General features: G+C 54.0%; 1 pseudogene; it reads right to left on the bottom strand.

Annotated features, from left to right (window-relative positions):
* Positions 1-7321: 7321 nt before the first annotated feature.
* Positions 7322-8255, bottom strand: LOC137463954 (olfactory receptor 14C36-like; annotated as a pseudogene).
* Positions 8256-8704: the final 449 nt, after the last annotated feature.

Consider the following 8704-nt stretch of genomic DNA (forward strand, 5'->3'; position numbering starts at 1 on the left):
TCTGGCCATGGGCACCTGGACAAGAAGGACAGTTCTTTTCCATAGGAATGAAAGCCCCAGGTTTCAGCTAATTTCTGGTTTGATTGCCTGGATTTTGTTTGGTTTTGTTGTTTCTTTGTTTCCTTGGTGTGCCTGAAGTGTCCAGTCAGGAGCAGAGTGACTCTTGCCAAGGAACTTTGCGGTGCTGTCACTTAATATTAAATCTGGTTTTTGCTGATCCCTTGCTGGGGACTTTTCAGCGCTCTCAAGCCCTCGTTGGTAACAGGGTGAAGGAGCCCTGGCCCAGACTCTGGCCCTGGGGGACACGGGGACGCTGCCGGGGGGGTCCCTGTCCCCCTGTCCCACCCCCCACAGCCCCAGCCCCCGTCCCCGTGTCAGGCTCTGGGGTCGATCTCGTGGAACATCCTCCGGGGGAGGCTGCGGCGCCGGGGGCGGGGGGACCCGGGGGACAGGGGACCCCGCTGTGCACGAGCAGCGTTGGACTTCTCTGGGGGAACTGGGAGGGGGGGGCTGGGGTGGAGTGACCTCCCCAGTGACCTCACACAGCCCCTGTGATGTCACACAGCCCACTCTGAGATGTAACAGGTCAACTGTGATTTCATACAGGTGCCCTGTGATGTCACAGCCTGCTCTTTGAGGTCCCAGTCTGCTCTGTGACGTCACAAAATCTGCCCTGTGATGTCACAGCCCAGCCTGTGATGTCACAGACACCCTGTGATGTCACAGCCAGCCCTATGATGTCACAGCCACCTTTGTGATGTTATGCAGCCTCGCTGTGATGTCACAGCCTGCTCTGTGATTTCACAGTCAGCTCTGTGATTTCACAACCCACTCTGTATTGTCTCAGCCTTCTCTGTGACATCACACAGCTGCTGTGTGATGTCACAGAGCCCTTTCCTATGATGGCAGAGTCTTCTCTGTGGCCTCACAGCCCGTTCTGTGATGTCACACTGCCAGCCTGTAATGTCACAGCCGAATTTGTGACATCATAACCTCCTCTGTGATGTCACAGCCTGCTCTGTGATGTCACAGCCTGCTCTGTGGTGGCAGAACTCAACATGTCACACAGCACCTCTGTGAGCTCACAGACCCATCCTGTGATGTCACAACACCTTCAGTGATGGAACACAGCCACCCTATAATGTCACAGCACACTCTTTGACCTCACAGCTTGCTCTGCTCTGTGATGTCATACAGGCATGCTCTGATGTCACAGCCTGCTCTGTGATGTCACATAATAAACCAGGGATGTCACAGCCAACTATATGATGTCACAACCTGGTCTGTGATGTCACATAATCACAGAATTGCTGGGTTGGAAGAGACCTTCAAGACCATCAAGTCTAACCCATGCCCTAACACCACCTCAGCTAAACCATGGCACTGAGTGCCACATCCAGTCTTTTTTCAAACACATCCCAGGATGGTGACTCCACAACCTCCCTGGACAGACAATTCCAGTACTTTATCACCCTTTCCATAAAATACTTTTTCCCTAATATCCAACCTAAATTTCCCTTGGTGCAGCTTCAGACACTGTCCTCTGGTTCTGTCAGTTGTGAGGAGAAAGAGACCGACCCCCACCTGACTGCAACCACCTTTCAGGGAGTGTGGAGAGTGATAAGGCCACCTCTGAGTCTTCTCCAGGATAAACAATTCCAGCTCCCTCAGCCATTCCTCACAGGACTTGTGTTCCAGACCCCTCACCAGCCTTGTTGTCCTTCTCTGGACACACTCCAGCCCATCCATGTCCCTCCTAAGTGGGAGGGCCCAGAACTGGACATAGCACTCGAGGTATGGTGCCAGTACAGGGGAAAAATGCCAAGTACACCAGTGCCAAGTACAGGGGAAGAATGACCTCCCTGCTCCTGCTGGCGACACCATTCCTGATCCAGGCCAGGAGCCATTGGCCTTCTTGGCCACCTGGGCACACTGCTGGCTCATGTCCAGCCTGCTGTCGACCAGTGCCCCCAGGTCCCTTTCTGCCTGGGCACTGTCCAGCCACGCCGTCCCCAGCCTAGAGCATTGCAGGGGGTTATTGTGGACAAAATGCAGGACTTGGCACCTGGACTGGTTAAACTTCATCTTACTGGAAACCATTCCAGGTGTCCCTGCAGAGCCCTCCTACCTTCCAACAGATGGACACACGCTTCCAGCTTAGTGCCATCTGCAGATTTACTAATGAAAGCCTCAATCCCCTCATCCATGTGGTCAATAAAAATATTGAACAGAGCTGGCCCAGCACAGAGCCCTGAGGGACAGCACTGGTGACTGTCCCCAGCTGGATGCAGCACTGCTCACCACCACTCTCTGGGCCGGCCATCCAGCCAGTTCTGAACCCAGCACAGAGTGCTCCTGTCCCAGCCGTGGGCTGCAGCTTTTCCAGGAGTGTGCTGTGGGAGACAGTGCCAAAGGCCTTGCTGGAGTCCAAATAGACCACATCCACAGCCTTTCCTGCATCCACCAGGAAGGTCACCTGGTCATAGAAGGAGACCAGGTTGATCAAACACGACCTAGCCCTCCTAAACCCCTGCTGGCTGGGTCTGACACCCTGGCCATCCTGGAAGTGCTGTGTGATGGCACTCAGTGTGAACTGTTCCATGACCTTACTGGGTACTGAGGTCAGGCTGACTGGCCTGGAATTACCAGGATCCTCCTTCCCACCCTTGCTGTGAATGGGTGTCACATAGGGCAGCTTCCAGTCATCTGGGACCTCACCAGTGAGCCAGGACTGCTGGTAAATGATGGAGAATGGCTTGGCAAGCTCATCTGCCAGCTCCCTATCACCCTGGGGTGGATCCCATCTGGTCCCATGGATTTATGAACATCCAAGTATCTCAGCAGTTCTCTGACTGCCTCCTCTTGGAAAATGGGTGCACCATTCTGCTTCCTGGCACCTACAACTAGCCCAGGAGGACAGTTGTCCTGAAGGCAAATCGTCTTCTCACTAAAAACTGAGGCAAAAAATGGCATTAAGCACCTCTGCCTTCTCCTCATCTGCAGGTATTAAATTCCCTTCCACATCTAATAAAGAACAAAGGTTGGTCTTACCCTTCCTTTTACCGTTGATATATTTGTAAAAATATTGTTTATTATCCTTTACAAAAGCTGCCATTTGAAGTTCAAACTGATCTTTGGCTTCCCTAATTTATTTCCTACATGCCCTAGCAAGCACCTTAAATACTTCCTGAGAGACCTGGCCCTCCTTCCAAAGATGATACATCCTCTTTTTATTCCTAAGTTCCTTCAAAACCTCATTGCCCATCCAGGCTAGGGTGTTTGCCTCATCGACTTGTCTTTGAGCACACAGGGACAGTGTGTTCCTGTGCCCTCGAGATCTCTAAAGCACACCCCCTTTCCTGAACTCTTTTGTTTTCAAGGGCTGCTTCCCAAGGAACTCTCTGAATAAATCTCCTAAGTAGGCCAAAGTCTGCCCTCTGAAGTCCAATGTAAAAGTCTCATTAGTGTTCCTCCTGACTTCACCAAATATCAAGAATTCTATAATTTCATGATCACTGTGCCCCAAGCGGCCTCCAACCACCACATCTCCCACCAGCCCATCTCTATTTACAAACAACAGATCTAACATAGTCCCTCTCCTGGTGGGCCCACTCAGCAGCTATGACAAAAAATTGTCCTCCACAAACTCTAAAAATTTCCTGGACTGCCTTTTTTCAGCTGTATTGAGTTCCCAGCAGATGTCCAGCAGATTGAAGCCACCTACAAGAACAAGGGCTGATGATCCAGAAACATTCCCTAGCTGCTTATAGAATGAGTTGTCCACCTCTTCTTCCTGGTTGGGTGGACGATAACAGACTCCCTGTAGGATGTCAGCCTTGTTGGCCTTCCCCCTAAGTCTTACCCATAGACATTCAACTCCATCTTCATAAGTTTCAATACTTATGGTGTCAAAAGCCTCCCTAATGTAAAGGGCCACCCCTCCACCTCTTCTCCCTTTCCTGTCTCTCCTGAAGAGCTTGCAGCCATCCAGTGCAGCGCTCCAGCCATGTGAGTCGTCCCACCCTGTTTCTGTGATGGCAATTACATCATAGCTCTGCTGCTGCACCATGGCCTCCAGCTCTTCTTGTTTGTCACCCATGCTGTGTGCATTGCTGTACATGCACCTCAGCTGGGCTGCTGATTTCACCCCTAACTCAGGCTTACCACCCACGAGCCTGCTTCCAGATAACCCAGCTGCATCTCCCTTCCCCTTCAGACCTAGTTTAAAGCCCTCTCAACAAGTTCTGCCCGTTCATGAGCTAAAATTCTTCTGCTCTTCACAGAAAGATGGAGCCCATCTGGTCCAAGCAGGCCAGGTGCCATAAAAGTTGCCCCTGATTAAAGAATCCCAAATTTTTTGTCGATGACACCAACCCTTGAGCCACTCGTTGATAATGTGAGCTCTCCTATTGCTTTCAGCGTTTTTCTCAGACTCCAGAGGGACTGAGGAGAAGACTGTGCCCCTGTCATATTAACCACCTGACCCAATGCCCTAAAGTCCCTTTTCATTGCCCTGACACTCCTCTTTTCAATCTCATCACTGCCAGCCCAGGGTATCAGCAGTGGGCAATAATCAGAGGGCTGAATCAGCCCAGGCAGTGTGTCAGTGATATCCCGTACCCAGGCCCCAGGGAGGCAGCAGACCTCTCTGTGGGGTGGGTGTGGTCGACATATGGGGCCCTCTGTTCCCCTCAGGAGGGAGTCACCCACCACGATTACCCTTCTTTCCTTTTTGATGTTACAGGTGCTGATCTGTCTCACAGATTAATCATAAATTGGGAGGTTCACTGGGCAGATAATTTTCTTCTAAACCATCTGGCTGACTCTCCAGATCCAGGGGATCATACAGAATCTGAAGTGGCACCTGGCTTGGGAGAGGGGGTTGGGAGGGATTTTTATTATTACCTCCTCGAGTAGGTACCCACTCCCACTCCCCTTCATCAGCCAGGTGTCCTTCTATAGCCTGACAGTGGGAGGAGTGGGAGACAGCGGGAACCAAGGAGAGCATTGCTGCACTGCCAGACCTCATGGAACCAAGGATCCATTGTGACACTGCAGGGCCCTGGGGCACCACGGTGCCATTGTGACACTGCAGGGCCCAAGGATCCAAGGGACTTTGTGACACCAGAGGGACACTGTGACACTGGGAGGCCTCATGGAATCATGGACACCATTGGGACACTCTGGGGCCTCATGGAACTGTGGTGACACCAAGTTGTCTGGGGGTGTTGATCTGCTGGAAGGCAGGAGGGCTCTGCAGAGGGACCTGGACAGGCTGGATCCAGGAACCAAATCCAACAAGGTGAGGTTTAACAAGTCCAAGTGCCAGGTCCTGCACTCTGGCCACAACAACCCCTGCAGCGCTACAGGCTGGGGACAGAGTGGCTGGACAGCAGCCAGGCAGAAAGGGACCTGCAGGGACTGATGGACAGCAGGCTGGACATGAGCCAGCAGTGTGCCCAGGTGGCCAAGAAGGCCAATGGCTCCAGGCCTGGATCAGGAATGGTGGGGTCAGCAGGAGCAGGGCAGTGAAGGTCATTGTGCGGCTGGAGCATGTCCAGAGAAGGGCAACAAGGCTGGTGAGGGGTCTGGAGCACAAGTCCTGTGAGGAGTAGCTGAGGGAGCTGGGGTTGTTTATCCTGGAGAAGAGGAGGCTCAGGGGAGACAAGGCGGTGTCAGGGCACAGGTTGGACTTGATGATCTCCAAGGTCTTTTCCAGCCTTGCTGATTCTGGGTTTCTCTGAAACCACCCTTGGAGCAGTTGCAGGAGGAGCCCTGGGCCTCCTCTTCAGAAGCTCCAGCAGCCCACGTTCCTCAGCTTCTCCTCACAGCCCCAAAGCCCATCCTGTCAGTCCTGCAGAGCCTCTGCAGCCCCTCCTCACTGCCCAGAACAGGCAGCCCCACAGCCAGACACAGCAGCCCAGATGTGCCCCCCTGGCCTGGGGTGCCTCTGGCAAGGGAGCAGCACGAGGCACTGCAGAAGCCTGCAGACAATTCCTGCAGCACTTGTGGGATGATCCTGCTCCCCAAGGGATGTTCCCTCGGTGCCCAGTCAGAAACTGGAATGGGGAGTGGGGCCAGAGAGGAAAGGGCAAACAGGGATGGGCTGCTTGCAGGGCAGGGAACAGGGGTGGGCAGTAGGAAGAAATTTATAGCAGAAAGAGGAAAGAAAGCAAAGGTGAAGCCAAGGAAATGCTCAGGGCAGTTTGGGGGTGGCTGCCAGGTAGCCCTGGCTCTGAGCAACAGCGTCTGCAGTGGGACAGGAAACTCCCAGCTGATGGGAACAAACTTTCTGGCTGACTGCAGCGGCCAGGACAAAGCTGAGTGGTTTCCCTGGTGTCCCCCAGCCCTTCCTGGCCCCAGGGGCTGATGGCATTTGTGCTCCCTCAGGTTCATGTCCCCACAGCAGCAGCATGGGGGTGCTCCCGCCTGCTGTGTGCAATGCAAACAGGGGCTCCTGAGCCAGCGCTGCCGTGGCTGTGCCTGCAAGGATGCGGCACCTGTGTGAGCTGGGGGAGAGGCCAGGGCTGCAGAGGGGGGATGTTGTTGGCAGCTCCATCAGGACGCTCTGGGACGCTGCCCTGGGCTGTCCAGCGCACTGGGGATGGATCAGCCCCTGCTCTGCTGCTCCTTCCCGTCTCCCCCAGGGCCCTTGCAGAGCACCAGCCATGCTGTTTGCCCCCAGCCTGCCCACGGCCAGCCTGGGGCTGCTCACGGGGGTTTTCTGTGCTGAGCATTGGCCTGGCCGTGTTCTTGAGAGAGCCTGGGCAAGGAGCCTGGAGCCCCCAGGCCCTGGCCTGAGGCGCCAGCGCTGCCCCAGCAGTGCCCATGGGCTGTCCCTGCTGCAGCCCCGGCACTGCCACCCCCAGGACTGTGCCCGGCCCCGAGAGCACTCAGGCCCTTCAGCAACACCAGGGCCACCAGGGCAGCGGGGCAGGGCCACGGGAGCAGCACTGGCAACACCAAGTGCTGCTGCTGCTGGGCACAGCTGCTGTGCCAGCACTGATCTGCCCCAGCTCTGCACACAGACATTGCTGCTGCAGCTCCAGACAAGGCAACAAAAGGGCATCTCTGCAGAAAACTTTGCTGGGACATCCTTGAGTTCCTTTAATGCCACCAAGAGCGCAGCCCCTCATTGACACAGTCTGTGGCCACAGGGAATGTGGAGAGAAGCAAAAGGAGAAATTGCACAAACATTGACATTTTCTTGTGGTCAATATTGAAAAACTAAGGCAAAGGAAAATAAACGCCACAACTAAATCAACAAGAAGTATCAAAAATTACTTTTATTGCAAGTGATTTACAGAAATTGGTCAGCAGTTTAATGTTCCTGAAAGCATCCAGTCACCAGTCTCCTCACTGCAGCCTTGAGCTCCTGGTTCCTCAGGCTGTAGATGAGAGGGGTTCAGGGCTGGAGGCACCACTGAGTACAGAACTGACAGGGCCAGATCCAGGGATGGGGAGGAGATGGAGGGGGGCTTCAGGTAGGAAAATGTGCCAGTGCTGAGGAACAGAGAGACCACGGCCAGATGAGGGAGGCAGATGGAAAAGGCTTTGTGCCGTCCCTGCACAGAGGGGATCCTCAGCACGGCCCTGAAGATCTGCACATAGGAGAAAACCATGAACACAAAACAGCCAAGTCCTAAACACACACTCAAAGCAATGAGCCCAAATAACCTGAGGTAAGATTTGGAGCAGGAGAGCTTGAGCATCTGTGGGATTTCACAGAAGAACTGGCCCAGGGCATTGCCTTTGCAGAAGGGCAGGGAAAATGTATTGGCCGTGTGCAGCAGAGCATTGAGAAAGGCACTGGCCCAGGCAGCTGCTGCCATGTGGACACAAGCTCTGCTGCCCAGGAGGGTCCCGTAGTGCAGGGGTTTGCAGATGGACACGTAGCGGTCGTAGCACATGATGGTCAGGAGGGAAAGCTCTGTTCCAAGGAAGAAGAAAATCAGAAAGACTTGGGCAGCACATCCTGTGTAGGAGATGGTGGTGGTGTCCCAGAGGGAATTGTGCATGGCTTTGGGGACAGTGGTGCAGATGGAGCCCAGGTCGCTGAGGGCCAGGTTGAGCAGGAAGAAGAACATGGGCGTGTGCAGGTGGTGGCCGCAGGCTACGGTGCTGATGATGAGGCCGTTGCCCAGGAGGGCAGCCAGGGAGATGCCCAGGAAGAGGCAGAAGTGCAGGAGCTGCAGCTGCCACGTGTCTGCCAGTGCCAGCAGGAGGAAGTGGCTGATGGAGCTGCTATTGGACATTGGCTGTGGCTGCACATGGGAACCTGTTCATGGAGAAAGGACCGGGAAGAATTAGAGGAGATACCTGTACCCAAAACCAAAGCCATTTCCCATACACCCCGCTCTGTAACACACACAGTCACAATTCTGTGTTTAAGATTTCTGGGGTTTTCTTCATAAGCTCCCCAGTATTTTTCCTAGTATTCTTGCATATCAAAATCTCTGCATTTCTGATTCCGCCAGGGAGAACAGAGCAAGATCTGTGAGGCAAAGTGATGAGAGGAGAGTGAGGGGATATGGTCTGTCATTCTGACCTGTTCAGAGTTTCTCTGGGCTTTAACCTCTCTCAGGTGGAGGGTGATCACCTTCCCATGCTTTCACTAAAATGTCACAGGGTACCGCTGGACAGATGGATCCAGCACAGCCCTGCTCCACATTTGTAGCCAAGGACTCACCTTGCTCATTTCACC

This window comes from Anomalospiza imberbis, chromosome 32 (genome assembly GCF_031753505.1).
Source record: "Anomalospiza imberbis isolate Cuckoo-Finch-1a 21T00152 chromosome 32, ASM3175350v1, whole genome shotgun sequence".
Classification (NCBI taxonomy): domain Eukaryota; kingdom Metazoa; phylum Chordata; class Aves; order Passeriformes; family Viduidae; genus Anomalospiza; species Anomalospiza imberbis.